The sequence below is a fragment of the Elephas maximus genome, chromosome X (genome assembly GCF_024166365.1).
Source record: "Elephas maximus indicus isolate mEleMax1 chromosome X, mEleMax1 primary haplotype, whole genome shotgun sequence".
NCBI lineage: Eukaryota > Metazoa > Chordata > Mammalia > Proboscidea > Elephantidae > Elephas > Elephas maximus.
Genome location: NC_064846.1, coordinates 48,518,886 through 48,538,528, shown reverse-complemented (window position 1 = coordinate 48,538,528; position 19,643 = coordinate 48,518,886).

Below are 19,643 nucleotides of genomic sequence, written 5' to 3'. Positions count from 1 at the left end.
GAATGTAGAATGTGGAACATTTCCTATATTATGCCAGTTGAGCTAAATGTTCCCCGAGACCATCATCCACGACAACTCTGGAATCAGAGAGAGACTCATGATCACAGTTCACGCCATCGCGTTCACCCTGAAAAATGTGGATGGCTCTTTTGCATGTTGGCCATAGTGCTGCTCAGATCATCATCCCTGCAAACATTTACACTGCCAAGGCTATAGGCAAGGCCATTCCTGACCTCAGTGAGAAGGCATAGCCTTCCGTGTCCCCACCCCTAACAGATCTGCCATGGATCTGGCTTGGTTTCTGAAGAAAGCAGCCAAATAAAACAACATCAAGAAGGTGTTCAGTCAGGCATTGGAGGGCCTCTTTGAGGGTATCCTGGGCTACACTGAAGACCAGGTTGTCTCCTGTGACTTTATCTGTGAAACCTATTCCTCCACCTTTGATGATGGGCTAGCATTGTCCTCAGTGGCCATGATGTTAAGTTCATTTACTGACATGACGATGAGTTTGTCTAATAGGAACCACATTGTAGACTTCATGGCTCACATGCCCTCTAAGGAATAAGAGCCCTGGACCAGTATACCCAGCAACAGCAAAAGAGAAAGAGAGAGCCTCTCAGCTCTGGGGAGTCTCTGTCTCAACTCTATCCTTCAACACATTGAGAATCTTCATCTTCAATACAATTCCCATCCCAAGCATTGTAGAAAAAGAATGCTATCAACATAGTATACTGTACCCAGGAGGAAAAAAATGAGATGGTTTTCTGTGAGCAAAACTTTCGAGCCAAGTGCCATCCAAAGAGTATGAGGCCCTGCAAATAATGGTTTTGGTGCAGACACCATTTGGACATGGAGTAGAAATCGGCCTTAGCTCACAGTCTCTATGCATGGCTGCTCAAGCTCTGTGGAATATGTTGAGACTCTTTTCCCCTTTCCTTCTCTGTCATTCTGTACTGTGTTTTTTTTTTCTCTACTGACCTACTCATAGGAGTAAACGCTGATTGTAAATGTCTCTTTACTCACTAGCACTCCTGCAGCTGTAACACCATCATGAGTGTCACCTTTTAACCCAGAAGGCCATGATATATGTCACAAGGTAAAAATATAGTTACTCTGACTCATTTAATAGAGGTAATTGGCCCATTTAGACAGAGGAGAGGAAGGGAGAATATTTCCTATGCAGGCACTCTGTGCAATAAGGGAAGGCTTTTTGTCATGCATATGTGTGTAGAGAGGCAAGGGTCTTCCTGTGGGCTTCAAGGGTGATCTTGAAGTCAGGGATCCTCAGACCATATTTCTATCCATGCTTTTATTTGTACATTCTTTAAGAACCGATTTTACTACAACCTAAGAATAGCTGTTCCTCAGCCCTTCACCTAAGTCAGATATTGGCTCTGTGGGAGGTCTGTAGCCATGCACAGAAACCCTGTTTTCCAAGATGGAGTTTAGGTGACCCTGTAAGTGTGAAATGGGAGCCTGAAGAAATGTTTGCCTCACAGAGAGGTTTTGGAGGCAGTCACCCTGGCCAGATCTTCTGTGGGTCACCGTGAAGACCCTTCGGTTCCCAAATAGTTCCCTGCTGAATTATGTCTCCAGCCTCTATTCATTTGGGTTACACGTGTCTCTCTCTCTCTCTTTTTTTTTTTTTAGGGTGTTGGGGGAAATACTCTTTAAAAGCTGGCAGCTAGAACAAGAAAGGAGTAAGAGAGAGCGCTGTAAGCTTGGGAGAGAGCCAGAATACATAGGTTTAGGCTGATGAGGTCAAAACTTCCAACTCTGAGAAGGGCTGCCTCAGAGCTTGCTTGCTTGCTTTCTGTACTCAGTGTGAGGCCTGGGCCAGGGAGCATCAGTTGGACCCAAAAAGGCATAGAACCATAAGTACCCTTAATACTTGTCACTTTCAGAGGAAGCCAGATATTTGTTAAGAAGGAAACATCTTGGTACATAGAGGAAATGATCTGGGACTCCACTGAAGGAAGGAGACAAGACCCAGGTAAACCATGGGCTCATGCTGACCTGGACTGCATGTATCTTTGGGCTTTTAGCACTGGGAAAGGGGGAAGGAGCTCCTGAGAGGGAGTGAGGGAAGGGGGTGGAGATCATATGTTGCTAATTAGAAAAGAAGGAATGAGAAGAACGCCAGGCTTTAGCTTATGCTCTTCTTATAGGTTGATGACAAGCCACATGTAGAGTTTAAGATGGGTATTGTCAAACTCATTCTCCTGCCCCTCTGGAGCAGCTCCAGCTGTATGGCAAAGAAGCAGATGTGTCAAAAGAACAGAATGTTTCAGGCTTTGAGTTTCAAAGGGCCAAATGGAAGTGGGAATCTGGCCCTTTGGTCTTCTAATCATTGTAGATTGAAGGCTTTGTGGCCCTCTGGGGCTGTATTTCTCACCCTGAATGGGGGCCCTGTTTTTTCAGGTGTGACTACAGAAGGAAAAAAAGAGAGAGTTCAGGTTGTCTAGGCCTGGTAAGGAAAGAATATGGATTTTCTCAGGTACAATGGCAGAGATAGGTGGCCACTTCTGAGTCTGCCAAGAATCTTTGGGTTTTCCACTGAAATTGTCACCCAAGGCTCTTACATGAGACAGTATGCAAGTCTCCAAACACAGAGAAGGTGTCTTCTCCTGATTGAAGGCTGCTAGATACCTAGATCTCCTCTGGCTAGAAGGGAGAGGGAAGACGCTTGACTGGGTATGCACTTGCCTAGAGAGAATATAAGGAATTTTAATGATTTCCTGTGTAAAGTCTTGAGGGGCCTTGGGTAGCCAGTATAAACAGGAGGCATTTCAGTTGATTGGATTTATGTTCCTGAAATCAGGAAACAGGCCAACATGGGCCTCTGTTTAGCTCTGTTCCATGGGATTGGAAGTTGGAATGCAAGAAGATGTTGCCTCAGATTTCATCCTGTAATCAGTGGCCACTCTGTCTTTTGCTTTTATCTCAGCTACTCAAAAATATATCTAAGCTGCCTCCATTCTGAGGGAGGATGGGGGCTAAAAGAGAGTCTGGCTTCCGTGGATGGGGAGAGTGAGTTACAAAAGGACCTCCAAGCCTGTGACAATATTTCTGTAACATATAGGGATTGGACCATATGGTCTCAAGGATCCATTCCAGAAGGTCCCTAGTGTAGGAAGCACAAAGGGCATCCAGGAGCTTCCATTGTGCATTTGTTGACCAAGCCTCTGGAGTCTAGACTATTTTATCTTATACTCATCTCTACCCAAATTTGTGCAAAACACTTGACACTTGAAGTTAGACAGCCCTGGAATCCAGTTTGGGCTCTGCTACCAACTAGTTATATAACTTATTCACTTAAGTATAGGCACCATCGATTGCTTACTTACTATGTCAACCCTATACTAAGTGCTTTATACAGAGTATCACATTTCATCATCATGACAGCCCTGGGAGATAGGGACTAGAAGCTTAGTAATTAACTCAAGGGCAATGACTAGTCTGCCTTCAAAGTCCTTCTTGCTAACCACGGCACTATACCGCATCCACCTCCATATATATAGTAATCTTTGTATCCTGGGTCCCTGTAAAATAGAAACAATACCTTGAATAATACCTAGTCTGCCTTCTTCTCTAGGATGTTTTGAGGATAAAATGAGAGGATGGATATTCTGTTACATGAATATTTATTGAATGTTCTAAGGTCTGGGCATTCAGAGGTAAATAAGATGGGGTTCCTTCCCTCCAGGAGATTATCATCGGGATGCGAAACTTCCTTGAAAAACATAAAGCACTACACAAGTGCCCATTTCCTATTATATCGTTTTATTGCATGTACATTGAAGAGAAACTAACAGTCATATGTACAGAACAAGCTAGGGTAAAAATCTCACATGGTTTTCAGCTGCTCCCTACAAAACTTGGCAACCAGCTGTTGCCAATCCCCATTGAGGACAAAAAAAGGAGAGGAAACAGGCAATAATTTGAAGTGTGACCATAATGTAACGTGACTGCTGCTTTTTCCCAAGCATATTAGGACGTGCACATCCAAAGAAGTGGTATCCCCTTCAGACCAGCACCTTGGGAGGCTAAATCCCTGTACATTTATTGCGATGATGTTGCCATTGCTCAAAACGTTTTTTGGAACTCCTCTTTAGTAACTGAGTTCAGAGCCTGCAGCACATTCTTTTGAATATCCTCAGTGGTGATAAATCTTTGTCCTTTGAGGGTGGATTTGATTTTCGCAAATAGCCAAAAATCATTCAGTGCCAAATCTAGAGAATAAGGTGGGTGATCAAGCTCAGTAATAGAGTTTTTAATTAAAAAAAAAAAATTCCCTCTCTTTATTCCTTTCCCCGACCCACTTCACCCACCCTATTCTTCCCTCCCTCTTTCTCTCTCTCCCTTCCAGGTATAATTGGGAACCATTAAGACCACTTTTCTTGTATGGTTCATAACCTAGTGCAAATGGAGGTTAAATGACTACTGCCCAAGGTCAAAGGAGGCCTGGTGGTGCAGTGGTTAAGCACTTGGCTGCTAACTGAAATGGTGGTTCCAATCCACCAGCGGCTCCATAGGAGAAAGATGTGGCAGTCTGCTTTCATAAAGATTACAGCCTTGGGGGCAGTTCTCTTCTGTCCTACAGGGTTGCTATGAGTTGGAATCAACTTGATGACAGTGGGTTTGTTTTTCTCGCTGAAGGTCACAGGGCTGGGAAAGAGGTGAGCAAGAATTAGACCCTATGTCTCCTGCAAATCACAGCACAAGAGACTTCAGCTAATAGAGAAACTTCATGATGATAAAGGAAAGGAATGAGAGAAGGACCATGGGCTCTTTATTCCCTAAAGGTTTTGCCCAATCCTGCACAGAGGATGTATAAGTATCCTGCTGCTCAATGGCAGCAAGAATGCCCTGTGATTTGGCACTTCTTTCCAGACAAATCCAACTGTGCATGGGCCAACATCTCTGAAAACTGGCTTTCCAAATAGGTTAGAAGTAGAAGGAGATAAAAGCATTCTACTTCTCTACCCACTCTGTACACAACAAGAAGACTGTAGGAGAGCTAGAGCTGTCCCTGAGCAAAATTAGGAAGGCAGGGAAATGTGTGTGTGTGGTAACTACTTCTCCAAATCTGCCCACCTCCCCCCATCATCACCTTCTCTCTATTTCCCCATTCTCCAGTTAGGGAGAAGAGGGTCTAATTAGTGCATTCATGCTAAAGTGTTTCACAGACCATCTGCATTTTAGAAGAGAACATTGGGGCTGTGATTAACCCAAAGGAAAGAAGTCCAGACTAGCAGAGGACCTTGATGCTTCAATCAGGGAATACTTTTAGGCTACGCAAATCACCCCAGAGAGATAACATGCACCACTCCTGAGCATGAAGCTATGTCCCTGGAGTAAGCTCTATCACAGATTGCGTTCCCCCAAGTGGTAGCCACTGTTTTAAGAACTGGACTTTGAGTCACAGAATTTCCAAGCTTTCAAAGCCATTTAGAGAAGAGATAATTCCCTCATTTTGCAAATTGGGGCCTGCCCCCAGACCACACAGGGAATTAATGGCCCTGCTGGGACTAGAGCCCAGGTTCTCAGCTTCCCACAACACCAGAACACTCAACCATTCTGGGCCTCCCCTGGCTGGCATCGTTTGCAGAAATGCCCAGGTCCTCATTCAATGCACCCCAAAGGATTTTTGAAGTGGATCACACTTCCCAAGCTAGTTTCCTCTTTCTATCCATACAAAAAAACTCTTGTATTTCTCAGGGGAAGAGAGTGAGAGAGAAATGTCAGAATCCTATGCCCTTACCAGAGGCCCAACAACTTCTCTCTTTTGAGGACAAGCAATCCCCTTGGGAACACAGGAGCATTGCTTTTGAGCCCAGGCAGCCAGCATCCCTTCCATAGCAACCCAAGTTTGTATTTACTGTTGAATCCCCAAGATGAACTATTGGAGAAAGTATTCCACCAATTATGTTTCCATGGGGCCCAGAGCACATGGTCTTGATTAGAATGAGCAAGAGCAAAGCAGATTTCCTCCTGTGAAGGTCTGAAAGCAACCTGAAATCCAGCCAATATTGTTCCAGCAGCGAATGCCTGGCTTCCAGCTGCTGCTTGGTGAAAATCCAAAGCTCAAGGAGATGGTACCTGGAGAGGTAGGTGGAGGTGCAGAGGGTCAAGCTGGGGAAGAGAACCACAGGAGGACTGTAGTTAGAAGAATGCTAGGTTATGGCTTCCCCCAGCCGCTCTGTCCCAACTCTGAACCCCAGCACACTTGGGCAGAGCTGATTGCCAGCCCATCCCAGCATGGGGCCCCATGGTGAGACTTATCAGACACTAGATCAACTGTGACCCCCTCTACAAAGTCTTCCCAGATTACTCTAACTCACGAGGAACCTCCCCCTCCCCTGGCCTCTCAGCCCTTTCAGCATGAACATGGTTGTCAGTTGTTCACAATTGAATACATCTCTACTATTATATTCAGTTTTCCGATCTCCAGTGGGTGTGTTTGCTTGTTCCTCTTCAGCTATATCATGAGATTCTTGAGGTCAGAACCTGACTTCTCCTTTGAAAGTTCCATAGTGCCTCACTCAGTTAAGGCTTTGCAGGAGACTGACCACAGAGGAGAGTCTGGATAGGACACAAAAGCACAAATGGTTCTTTCAGCTTTTGCTGACCTTTACCATCCAGGCTGCTACTCTGACCTGCACAGCTGTGCGGGGCAGGATGAACTTCAGGAAAGGCCAGCCCCTGAAGAAACCAATGGAGATAAGGCAGGTTGGGGATGGGTGACAGTGCAGTACAGCAGTGAGCTCAGGCAAGTTGGGCACAGGGCAGGAGAAGGAAATTAAGAGAGAAACTTAATCTGCCCTATTTATCTAGGGATTACCCTGTCTGGAGGAAAATCTGTGGGAGTGGGGAAGTTAAGAAGAATTTTCTAACTTCTTTAATCCTGATCTTTGCTAGTTCCGGACTTGAGACCTATAGCTCTTAGTTGGGTACATCTGGGAGGCCAGGCTTTGCTGCTGTGGCTGTTTGTGTGTGTGTGTATGTGGGGGAGATTAGAGACGGACTGAGGTTAGAAGAGTTGAGAACATTATGGAAGCATGTGTGTGTGCATGTCTTTATATATTTGCACTTTTATTTTTGACCCTGTGTCCCAGCTTAGATGCTACCACACTTGACTAATGTCTTTGTCACCCCTTCTCTGAAATGTCTGTAACAGGTCCCAATCCACATAGCTCCCACCACCAATAAGATGGCATGAGAATAATAGGCTGACTGCCACGTTCTAAGTGGAAACACATGACAAATCAATCAAACAGGAATCAGTTTTTCCTCTAAGATATAGAGCATTAATAGAAAGGAGCCTGAAGTTAGATGCAGAGAACTGGAAATAACCCCTCTACAGACAAGCCAGAGAAAGGAGATGGTTTCTGATTTGGTTTTTCTTTAATTGTGTCATGAATCTCTAAAGCACCCAGGAAATTAAGAAGTGCTTGGGCTCTTGAGGATTTCTACAGAAGTAAGATACCCTGGTGGCACAGAGGTTAAACGCTCAGCTGCTAACCAAAAGGTCAGCGGTTCAAACCCACCAGCTACTCTGCAGGAGAAAGATGTGGCAGTCTGCTTCCATAAAGATTTACAGCCTTGGAAACCCTATGGGGTAGTTCTACTCTGTCCTATGGGGTCGCTATCAGCTGGAATAGACTTGATGACAATGAGGTTCAAAAATAATGAGGGCAAAGGTGGTTCTGGATATTTTCTGGGTGTCACGTACCACAGAGGGATTTTCTTGCTAGCTCTTATCAGCCTGGCCTATCTAGACCAGCAACCTATGTCATTCTCTCAGGCTGAGGCTTTAAGCTGCCCAACCTGCATTCAGGTCTTCTAAAGCATTGTCAGAGGATAGGCTGACCCAGCCTTTGAGGTCAGAGCCCATCTTCTTTTTACATCCTAGAATGCCTCATTCGGGAATGCCCACTCACCACTACCTGCAAATCCAGAAGAAAAGAACATGAGGAATTGAAGTCAGAGAAAAGGAAGCACTTACAAACAATAATTAAGGGAATTTCTTAAGAATTTTTTTTTAATGAAGGTGGTGTGGCATCTGGAGTAGTTTAAACGAGACCCTGTTTCTCAAGGTTCTTTCTTGCCTAGAATTTTGTCATCTCAAAATCCTCTTTCTTAGAGGTCCAGAGGAAAAACGACTTTAGCCCAAGAGGTATGTGTCCTTCCTCTCATTGCCCTTTCTTCTTTTACATCAACTGTTTTGCTCAGCTGCTTGTTTCAGACACGTTTAAGCCCTGACAGCTTTGTTGAAACGTGCAGGTGCTTGTCAAAGGTAAAAGGCAGAGGCGGAGCCAAGATGGCGGCTTAATTACACGCACCATAATATCCCCCTGCACAAAAGACCCCCAAAAACAAGTGAAACAGAAGGTCTAAGAGCTGAACCAAACACTGACTGGAAGGAAAAAGTGAGGGAACACAGCAAACCAGAAGTACCACAGGACAGAGGAGCTCAGCCAGCCACCCCGGCCTGATCCAGCCATCTTAGGACAAAGCTAGCAGTACCCTCGGATGAAGAAAACAGGGAGGCAACTTCACGACTTTCCCAAAAGGGACAAAGAAACTGTATAGACACACATGGAGAGAAACAGAAGTAGGGAGAGAGCCAGGATCCAGTACGGGAGGTACTCAGGAGCGGCAGCCCCTGACCTCAGGGGTAAGTGGTGCGCATGAGGTGGTGGACCTGCCGTGTGTTGGCGGGAGGTCTCTCACCTAACTGGACCCTGGGCGGCCCCCACTCCTTGCACTCGAGCAGGGACAGGTCCTGCTCTCAGGCTGAAGTGGATGCGAGGTGCCCCAGCACCCGTGTATCCTAGTGGGAGGGATGCACACCCCCTCACTCCATCCTCCTGATCGGAAGCAGCAGAGGGTCTCATACCTCAACAACCTCTCCTGACTGGGGGACCATAATACGAGCCTCTCCTCTTCTCTACTACCCCACCCGACCCCATCCACTAACCTGCCTTGTTTACCCAACGAAGGGGACTAGGCACACCCCTGTGTGTATGCCTGCCAACCACCTACACCTCCCAAGGGCCGGAACAAAGGCTGGCAGTGGCGGGAGACAGCGAGAGAGCCCTCCTGTCGCTCCACCCCCCTCGACGTGAGGCGGAGGCAACTCGACTGTACATCTATCCTCCCACTGCCCTCTTCTCACTGCTTTGGGGCAGTGTCTGACCTCTTCCAGTCCCACAAGGGGGAAGGAGAATCAAGATCGACAGCCCAAGGCTGATTCCCATGAGGCGGAGGTCAGACATACCTTTTCTTTCCATCATCTATACCAATTCTGACACCAACTGTCCCTCCCAGGGCACTCTGCTTCTCTGCTGGGTTCAATAATTCATTGCAACGGCCACAAAGAACTCACAGACCATACCCAGGACTAGGGGTTTTCTTAGGGAAGTAACAGGTTACAGTTCAGGCTCAGGAACACTCAGGATACAGTTCTTTAATCAGGACAGCCTCTTCCCTACCCTGCTCACAGACACACCTCTCACTGGCCCTCAGTCTCTGCCCAAAGACACAGGTTTCTCTCCCCATGGGTCAGGAAGCCCACTATACCATCTCCAGGTGCCAGGTCTCTGCTGCTGGGTCTCTCCTGCCGGTCTCTCCTTCCTTGGTGGTGGTGGGCTCCTCCTCTCTGCTCTGGAATTGGCTCTTTTTTAAGGCAAAACTGACCAATCCCCTTGGTAGGCCACAGTTACCCTACCACACAATCCAACCCAGTCACCTGGGTGGGAGTTACAAGACCATGGCTAGAAAGGCCACACAAAGACGTAATTAATCACAGCATATATTGGGAGTCCTAGTTAGAGCAATAAAGCAAGAAAAGTAATTAAAGGGAATCTAAATTGCTAAGGAAGAAGAAAAACTATCCGTATTAACAGCATCTGTCAGTTTATTGTACTGTGGGGGCTTGCGTGTTTCTGAGATGCTGGAAGCTATGCTGCTGGTATTCAAATACCAGCAGGGTCACCCATGGCGGACAGATTTCAGCTGAGCTTCCAGACTAAGACTAGGAAGAAGGACCCAGCAGTCTACTTCTGAAAAGCATTAGCCAGTGAAAACCTTACTAATAGCAGTGGAACATTGTCTGATATAGTGCTGGAAGACAAGCCCCCCAGGTTGGAAGGCACTCAAAAGATGACTGGTGAAGAGCTGCCTCCTCAAAGTAGAGTTGACCTTAATGACGTGGATGGAGTAAAGCTTTCGGGACCTTCGTTTGCTAATGTGGCATGACTCAAAATGAGAAGAAACAGCTGCAAATATCCATTAATAATCGGAATCTGGAATGTACGAAGTCTGGATCTAGGAAAATTGGAAATCGTCAAAAGTGAAATGGAAAGCATAAACATCGATATCCTAGGCATTAGTGAGCTGAAATGGACGATCATATGGTCTACTATGCCAGGAATAACAACTTGAAGAGGAATGGCATTGCATTCATCGTCAAAAAGAACATTTCAAGATCTATCCCAAAGTACAATGCTGTCAGTGATAAGAAAATATCCATACGCCTACAAGGAAGACCACTTAATACAACTATTATTCAAATTTACACACCAACCACTAAGGCCACAGATGGAGAAATTGTAGATTTTTACCAACTTCTGCATTCTGAAATTAATCAAACATGCAATCAGAATGCATTGATAATTACTGGTGACTGGAATGTGAAAGTTGGAAACAAAGAAGAAGGATAGGTAGTTTGAAAATATGGTCTTGGTGACAAGAATGATGCCAAAGATTGCATGATAGAATTTTGCAAGACCAACTACTTCTTCATTGCAAATATCTTTTTTCAAACCACATAAACAACAGCTATACATTTGGACCCTGCTAGTTGGAATACACAGGAATCAAATTGACTACATCTGTGGAAAGAGACAATGGAAAAGCTCAATATCATCAGTCAGAACAAGGCCAGGGGCCGACTGTGGAACAGACCATCAATTGCTCATATGCAAGTTCAAGTGGAAGCTGAAGAAAATTAGAACAAGTACACAAGAGCCAAAGTACAACCTTGAGTATATTCCACCTGAATTTAGAGACTATCTCAAGAATAGATTTGATAGACTGAACACTAGTGACTGAAGACCAAGTGAGTTGTGAGATGACATCATACATGAAGAAAGCAAGAGGTCATTAAAAAGATAGGAAAGAAAGAAAAGACCAAAATGGATGTCAGAAGAGACTCTGAAACTTGCTCTTGAATGTTGAATAGCTAAAGCAAATGGAAGAAATGATGAAAAGAACTGAACAGAAGCTTTCAAAGGGCAGCTCGAGAAGACAAAGTATTATGATGACATGTGCAAAGACCTGAAATTAGAAAACCAAAAGGGAGGAACGCATTCTGCATTCCTCAAGGTGAGAGAACGGAAGAAAAAATTCAAGCCTTGAGTTGCGAGTCTGAAGGATTCTATGGAGAAAGTACTGAACGATGCAGGAAGCATCAAAAGAAGATGGAAGGGATACATAGAGTCACCGTACCAAAAAGAATTGGTCAACATTCAGTTGTTTCAGTAGGTAGCATATGATCAAGAACCGATGGTACTGAAAGGAGTCCAAGCTGCACTGAAGACATTGGTGAAAAACAAGGCTCCAGCAACTGACGGAATACCAATTGTGATGTTTCAACAAACGTATGCAGCACTGGAATTGCTCACTCATCTATGCCAAGAAATTTGGAAGACAGCTACCTGGCCAACTGAATGGAAGAGTTCCATATTTATGCCTATTCCCAAGAAAGGTGATCCAACCGAATGCGGAAATTATTGAACAATATCATTAATATCACGTGGAAATAAAATTTTGCTGAAGATCATTCAAAAGTGATTGCAGCAGTACATTGACAGGGAACTACCAGAAATTCAAGCCAAATTCAGAAGAGGATGTAGAGCCAGGGATATCATTGCTAATGTCAGATGGATCCTGGCTGAAAGCAGAGAATACCAGAAAGATGTTTACCTGTGTTTTATTGACTAGGTAAAGGCATTCGACTGTGTGGATCATAACAAATTATGGATAACATTGCAAAGAATGGAATTTCCAGAACACTTAATTATGTTCATGAGGAAGTTGTACTTAGACCAAGAGGCAGTCGTTCAAACAGAACAAGGTGTACTGCATGGTTTAAAGTCAGGAAAGGTGTGTGTCAGGGTTGTATCCTTTCACTATACTTATTCAATCTGTATGCTGAGCAAATAATCTGAGAACCTCGACTATATGAAGAACAGGGTACCAGGTTTGGAGGAAGAGTCATTAACAACCTGTGATATACAGATGACACAACCTTGCTTGCTGAAAGTAAAGAGGACTTGAAGCACTTACTGATGAAGATCAAAGACCACAGCCTTCAGTATGGATTACATCTCAACATAAAGAAAGCAAAAATCCTCACAGCTGGACCAATAAGCAACATCATGATAATCGGAGAAAAGATTGTAGTTGTCAGAGATTTCATTTTGATTGGACCCATGATCAATGCCCATGAAAGCCGCAGTCAAAAGATGAAATAACACATTGCATTGGGTAAATCTGCTGCAAATGACCTCTTTCAAGTGTTGAAATGCAAAGATATCACTTTGAGGACTACAGTGTGCCTGACCCAACCCATGGTGTTTTCAATCACCTCATATGCATGGGAAAGCTGGGTAATGAATAAGGAAGAACAAAGAAGAATTGACACCTTTGAGTTATGGTGTTGGTGAAGAATATTGAGTATACAATTGACTGCCAAAAGAACAAACAAATCTGTCTTGGAAGAAGTACAACCAGAATGCTTCTTAGAAACAAAGATGGCAAGACTTCATCTCACATACTTTGGACATGTTATCAGAAGGGATCCATCCCTGGAGAAGGACGTCATGCTTGGTAAAGCAGAGGGTCAGGAGAAAAGAGGAAGACCCTGTAGGAGATGGACTGACACAGTGGCTGCAACAATGGGCTCAAGCATAATAATGATCATGAGGATGGCTCAGGACCAGGCAGTGTTTTGTTCTGTTGTACATAAGGTTGCTATGAGTCAGGACCAGCTCGACGGCACCTAACAACAACAACAATTAAAAAAAAAAAGCAGGAAATAATAAATGCTGTGGAAGTTGTGGGGAGATTGGAACTCTTATACACTGCTGGTGGGAATGTAAAATGGTACAACCACTAAGGGAAACGAAATGGTACTCCTCAAAAAGCTAGCAATAGAAATACCATATGATCCACCAATCCCATTCCTAAGTATATACCCTAAAGAACTAAGAGCCATGACAAGAATAGACATATGCACAGCCATGTTCATTTCACCATTATTCACAGTAGGAAAAAGGTGGAAACAACCTAAATGCCCATCAACAGATGAATGGATTAACAAACTGTGGTACATAAATACAATGGCATACTCTGCAATGATAAAGAATAATGACAAATCCGTGAAACATCTCACAACATGGATGAATTTGGAGCACATTATGCTGAGTGAAATAAGTCAATCACAAAAGGACAAATATTGTATGAGACCTCCATCATAAAGTAACAACAAAAGCTTTACACAGAGAAAAAAACATTCTTTGATGGTTACCAGGGATGGGAGGGGGAGGCAGGGAAAATTACCAAACAGATAGATGATACATGTTAATGTTGGTAAAGGGAAAGGCAATTCACAACATGGGAGAAATGAGCACAACATGACCAAGGCAAGAGAGGACACTGAAAGGAACTCAAGAATAAAGGGCAACCGTATCTGCTATAGCACAGACAATCCTGCGACAATAGTATTAACAAACAATAATTTTCGAGTGCATACATAGGTAGGTAGTTATACCAAGAGGTGTGGGAGGGTGTAAGGGAGCACACCCACCAGCAAATACAAGTTTGGTGGTGGATATTTGTATTCTGTAGGTACTCCTCATATATTAATATAGACAATAGAGCACACAAGGGGCACATTCAGGGAAACCTCTTAGACATAACTAAACACCTCATGGGATGAAGTTCCCAGGCTCGAAGGCAAAGGACCATAGGTTGGGGGGACATCTACATCAATTGGCACAACATAGTTCATAAAGACAATGTTCCACATCCTGCTTTGGTAAGTAGTGTCTGGGGTCTTAAAAGCTTGTGAATGGCCCTCTAAGGTACAACTATTGGTCGCTTCCCATCCTGAGCAAAGGAGAGTGAAGAAAACCAAAGACTCAAGGGAGTAATTAGTCCAAATAACTAGTGGACCACATGAACCACAACCAACACCACCCTGAGACGAGAAGAGCTAGAGGGTGCCCAGCTACCACTACCAACTGCTCTGACTGAGATCACAACAAAGGGTCCCAAGCAGAGTTGGAGAAAAATGTAGAACAAAAAATCCAATTCACAAAAAAGACCAGACTTACTGGTCTGACAGAGACTGGAGGAACCCTCGAGACTATGGCCCTAAAACACCCTTCTGACCTGGAGCTGAAGCCGTTCCTGGAGACCACCTTCCAGTCAAATACTAGACAAGCCTATAAAATAAACAATGACACTCAAGGGGAACATGCTCCTTAGAACAATCAATTATATGAGATCAAAAGAATAATATTTGCCCAAAAGCAAAGATGGGAAGGCAGGAAGGGGTAGAAAATCAAGAGGAAAGGAAATGGGGAACCCAGGGCAGAAATGGGGAGAGTGCTGACACGTTGTGGCAATGAAACCAAGGCCTTGAAACACTTTATGTACAAACTGTCAAATGGGAATCTAATCATCTAATCTGCTTTGTAAACTTTTACCTAATGCACAACAACAACAAAAAAAAAGGTAGAAGATAACACTGGAGCAATTTCACTTGTGAGCTGGTTGGTACTCTGGTGTCAGGAATTCCTGGGGTTTGAACCTGTGTCAATGGATAGTTTGAGGTCGAGTGAGGGGTGGCCACCTTTTGGTGAGTCTCTATATCTCTTCAGGCATCTTTTTTCTTCTGGAAGAAATCACACACATGCACACACACAGCCTTCTTCCTAAGCTGTTTTGAGACCTAGAGCTTCCCATACCCCATACTTGGCCCAGTCCCAAATAGGCTGAGTACTACAGGGAGGCAGAGTGGTGGAACTGCCCCCTTATCACTGAGGCAGTTTTAGGCAGGAGGGAGAAAGCAAGGGAGCCACGTTTAAAGTGTTCTCAATAAAACAATGTTTAAATAACAGTACCAATCACAGAATCTTGGCGTGGAAAGGGAGCCAGAAAAAAATATCTGTTCCAGCACCCTTGCCCTCAAATCTTCAGAGAATGTGCTTATTTCCTCTCTATCCTGTGAAGGTGTACCTGCTACCTCCTTTCAATGACACCAGAATCAACACCATTCCTCTTAATGTCGGCCTTAGTGTCTCCCCTGCTGTATTGAGTGTAATGAATACTGGGTTGCTGGTGTCTGACGTTTCACCTGAAAAACGCTAATGAAGTATCAGAGCTCCACAAAGCTGCTGCCATAAGGAGACTATGACTGGCTTTGAGGCAGAGCCATACAGCAGTTTTGGCCAATAGGTAACACAGTGGGGCTTGAGAAATCCAGGATTGGGGCACTAGGTTGTGTGAGGGGAATTACCAGGGACAGATTACTCAATAAACAAGGTATGCACAGGCTTACTTGTGCTTATTTACCAATCTGTATGCACAATTTCACCTGTTTTTCACAAGTGAAGCCCATGTACAATTGTGCACTACAGATTAGTAAGTAAACACAATTAAGCCCATGCATACCTTGCTTACTATAAACCCGTGCATACCTTACTTACTGGTTAATCTGCCCCCTGGGAATTGCCTAAGCCCTTCTGTAAATCCACTTGGACTGTGTTATTTCACAGCTGCTGTGCTTTCTTGGAATTGTCCTAAAGTCTTTTTGAATATGTTTAGATAGTAGGATAAGGCGTACCAGGGCAGGGAGGGCCTCTTGGTTCTTAAATTCCTGCAATAATCCCAATGCTCGAAATTCACCAGGCACACACTTTCTGGTTGTCTAGCTATGTGCAAATACGATCTCAGCACCGCTCATTGCCATGGCCCAAGAACACTCAGAGGCAATGTTTGCTTCCTTTCATGTTCTCTCTCACTCCCTCTTTCTTTTCTTTCTCTCTTTCTTTCTTTTTAACACACTTTTTAGGATCAGAAACCAAAGGAAGTCTCTGGAAGTCTGTGTGGTGTGTTTAGCATGGCTGGGTGGAAACAAGTGTGGTAACTTGGCTGCAGTGACTTGTACATGGCACGGAGCTAACTGGCCTGAGGCCTGGCCAGGCCTAACTTGTCAGATCAGGGAAGCCCTGCTGTTCTTGCACTCTGCCCTCCATTGCTCTGGCTCAGACTGAGGCAGAGTGCAGTGGCCGGCCCTGTGTACTTTGGCAAGGCAGCGCTGTTGTAATAGGCCAGGATGGGGTTTTCCTCAAGCCACTGTACAGTCCCCTGGGAGACTGTGGATGGCCCAACCTAGCTGAGAATTCGCTTCCTCTTAAGACTTCATCAAGAAAGTTGTAAAATGCTTAATGGCTTCCTCAGACATTGGAAGGAATACAGCTGTCAAGCCCAAATTCTCACCAAGGGAGGCTTTCCAAAGAGGGAGGATTTCCTAGGTTAATAAAAGGCAGCTAGCTCAGCAGCTTAGGAAAGAAGCAAAGCTGGGTGGGAGCATTTAGTCAGGATGCACAGTAGGCATTCCCCATTTCTACTGACAACAGCATGAGAGGAAATGCCCTTAAACTGGGCTTTAATGTAACTTTAAGGGACAGTCTGGGTTTCTGGCAGGCAATGGCCCAGTCTTAGAGAAAGATATGGATAGCCACTCCTGAGTGGATCTTCTGCTGATTGGGGACTAGATGTTCACATCTTGTGTGGAGTGCAGAGACCACTCTCCAATTTAATGTTTGGTACCCCCAGTGGTGGTTCAGTGGTAGAATCTTCACCTTCCATGTGGGAGACCCAGGTTCAATTCTCGGCCAATGCACCTCATGCACAGCCATCACCCTTCTATCATTGGAGGCTTACTGTGTCACTACAATGTTGAACACATTTCAGCAGAGCTTCCAGACTAAGATAGACTAGGAAGAAAGGCCTGGTGATCTATTTCTGAAAACTAACCACTGAAAACCCTATAGATCACAATGGTCCTATTCCTAACCAATCATGGGGATGGTGCAGGGCTGGGAAGTGTTTCTTCTTGTTGTCCATGGGGTCACCATGAGTCGTGGGCAACTTGATGGCAGCTAACAACAACAACAATCCCCAATCAAGAGGGAAACCTGGATGGGTTGGGCCATACTGCTAAGCCAGGAGAGACTTTTTATATATTCTTGGGATAGAAAGCAGGAGAAAAAAAAAAATCATTTCTGCTAGAGAAGATCTGAGAAAAAAATACACTAAATGCTCTACATAATTTCTTCTAGCTTAAGGGGTTGCTGAATATCAACATCTGCTCAGCCAGTATACAGTTAATACCTGAGCCTGATCTGAGAAACTGGAAATGTTCTTTCCTAGCATTCCTTTGTTCTTCTCAATGGGAGAGCCGCTTCGGTGAGAGCTAAAGAGAAGGTTTCCCCTTGCTTGAAACAGAAAGCACAGGGTGCCAGGCATCCTCAGGTTGTTCTGATCATCACTCCACATACCTCCTGCCTTCACTGGGTTCCCAACCTGTGTTCCTCCCATTGACTTTGTTATTCATCCATTCTCCAAGCTCTGATCTGCCAAACCATTTCCTCTGTCACCTCTCTCTACCTACTCACTAAAGTACGTACAGTGATGCACTGCATAGTGACCATTTAGGCAACGTTCAACTGCTTATATGTCCATGGTCCCATAAAGTTATAATGGAGTTCAGAAATCCCAATCGGATTTAGCAGATTTAGGCATGTCACACTCGACAATCTCGACGATCCTCTAAAAGAAAAAATTCTTCAAGCTGTTAAATGATAGGCTCCACTGAAAGCTAGAAGGCTAATGAAAATGTGAGAGGGACCTATATCCGATATGAAGAAAGTGATAGTGACGTGGACTGAGGACCAAACACAAAAGTGAATCCCTCTCAGCACGTTGAGGATCACTGCTAAGGCAAAGCTTGTTCAAGATGCTTAAAGAAAAAGCAGGACCAGATTAAGATATCGAGTTTAGTGCTAGTGCTAGGTAGTTTAAGTGCTACAAACAACATTTTTTGCTGCATAATGTGAAAGTGAGCAATGAGCCTGCAAGTGCTGATGCGAACGCAGCAGAATTTGTTGAAACCTTAGATAAATGAATTGTCAAAAAAAAAAAAAAACCGAACCCAGTGCCATCGAGTCGATTCCGACTCATAGCGACAGAGTAGAACTGCCCGATAGAGTTTCCAAGGAGTGCCTGGTGGATTCGAACTGCCAACCCTTTGGTTAGCAACCATAGCACTTAACCACTACACCACCAGGGTTTCCAAACGAATTATAGAGGGAGGTTATTTGTCCCAGCAAATTTTCAATATGGATGAAACCTCCTTATTCTGGAAGCAAATGCCTGGGAGGACTTTCATCCCTAAAATGGTGTTCACACAGCGTCCGAATTATATAACGTCCTATTTCACAAATGTATGGTGGACGTTAAGTGACACATGACTATATATTTCTAACTATATATGATTGGTATATGCATTAGGATAAGATAGGCTATGTTACGATAACAAATAGGCTCTTAAATCTCAGTGACTTGGCACAACTTAAGTTTATTTCATACGCACATAGACTCTGATGAGGCTCATCAGAGGTTCTCTCCCTTCTGGGGCAACTGGAGGGTCCAGGCTCTTTCCATTCTGTGATGGCACCATCTCAACATGTGGCTCCAAGTTCTCTGCAGCAGGAGAAAAGGGAGCTGAAGCTTCCCATCAGATATTTTAAGGGCCAGCCTAGGCAGTAGCTGATGTCATTTTTTTCACATCCCACTGGTAAGAACCCACTGACATGGGCCCCACCTAACTGCAAGGAACTGTGGCAAATTTAACCTTCCTGTGGTCCCAGAAGAAGGAAGTTAAACAGGACGAATGAACATATAACATTGTCTCTGCCGGAGTGTTTTCTGCCTCCTTTTTCATCTTGGTATATGTCCCCTGGAGGAGCACCTTACCTCCTGACTCACCCACCGAGAACGATGGGTATAACTACATAGTGGTGGACATGAACACAACCTCTGAGTTAAACGAACAGGTAGAGTGTGGCACCCCCAAGGCCACAATAACAAATGAAACTAATTTGTACCTCTTTAATTATAAAATGGAGGTATATTGCTTATCTTGCCCTATCGTTAGGGTTATAAATACCATACGCAGGGCACAGGTAGGAAAGGGATACCCTTACAATCTTTACTTTGCCGGGCAAAGAATCTTGGCCCCCAGAGTGGTTCTAGAAGCTTTCAGGCTGACTTCCCAAGGATGTAGTGAGGCCTGGAGGATCCTACACTGAGCTAGTCCCTGATCTGTCGGTTGAAGATGGGTGCATGGCTGTCACTGTCAGCCTTGGCGTATAGATTTCACCCTTTTCAAGAACCTGGCCTGTTTTCTGATAGGCATGCCTAATTGGAGAGATTATCAAGCTCTGCCCAGGAGGGCAGTAAGGGCTTCATTATATAGCTCCACGGAGCTGTTTTGAAGAATT